Raw genomic sequence first — 1,180 nt, forward strand, 5'->3', positions numbered from 1 at the left:
ACTTACTTGGGGGTCCAGTGGTGAAGACTCCATGCTTCTACTTCAGGGAGCACAGGTTCAATCCTTGGTCAGGGAGAAAAGATCATGCATGCCATGCCATGCAGCCAAAAAAAATAATAATAATAAAATACTATTCATTACTTAATTAAAAAAATAATGGGGGAAGCAGTAAAAGCCCTCAATTCCAGAGGGTGAGAAAGGTTGGGGATAGAGAGCTGTGAAGTTCTTTTAATTAGTCCAGCACAGAAAGACTGATTTACCTAGAAATACCATTTGCTTAGTTTTCATGAAGTGCTTACTTCTGCGTCTATGACCCTTTCTTCCAACCCCAGGCCCTCTTTGCCCCCCTTTGACAGCTGAGTCCTCTTCACTTGGTTCTGGATTCCAAGGCCAGGCCAGTCTAGATGGGATCTCTCTCACCTGAATATGAAAGTGATGACGATTCATATTGGACCTAACTCAGTATACATGAAGACACCGCTGGTAGAATCTATGCTTGGCCATAGTTTGGCACTTCCGGTAGAACAATACTCAGTAGCCATCCAGATTGCACTGGCCATTGTGCAGGATTTTTGTTCCAGAAAGTTGGAAAACTTACAGCAACAGCAGGCTGCTGGCCATCTTCTTCAGATTTACCAGTCAAAGTAACTATGTGCAAATCAACTGGGACAGAGTTGAAAAAAGATATAAAGAGAGCAGGAAGACCTGATTCAGAAATGAGCAAATAAAGCAGCACCTGAAATCAGCAATATAATTGAAGCAGCAACAGAATTTATCAAACAGGACATTGTGATGTTCAGTGGATTTGTGAGAGGCTATTTGCTAGGCCTTGCCTCTTAAGGACATGAGTGTTCTGTCACAGTGGATTCAACCTGAGAGGAGAAGGGGTGGTAACGTGATGATGTCTCTACAGTTCCAGACACCAGATTCTCCAGGGTGTGAAGAACAAAGTAGTTGGGCAAAATGGAACTCACAACTTACTGTTTGTCTTCTGACAAATCCTGCAGCGCAGCCAAAAAATAAATAAAGTGAATCCACTTTAAAAAATATATATGTTTGCAATAAACTAAAAGGATTGTAATGGCCTTTTGTGGAAGGTCTTAGAAATAATAGACTTATTGAGTATATTAAATAGATTCTACTGATATAAAATAATAATAATGGGGGGGAAATCACTGCT

General features: G+C 40.7%; 1 pseudogene; it reads left to right on the plus strand.

Annotated features, from left to right (window-relative positions):
• Positions 1 to 404: 404 nt before the first annotated feature.
• Positions 405 to 840, plus strand: LOC132434488 (FUN14 domain-containing protein 1 pseudogene; annotated as a pseudogene).
• Positions 841 to 1,180: the final 340 nt, after the last annotated feature.

Source organism: Delphinus delphis, chromosome 11 (genome assembly GCF_949987515.2).
Source record: "Delphinus delphis chromosome 11, mDelDel1.2, whole genome shotgun sequence".
Lineage (NCBI taxonomy): Eukaryota > Metazoa > Chordata > Mammalia > Artiodactyla > Delphinidae > Delphinus > Delphinus delphis.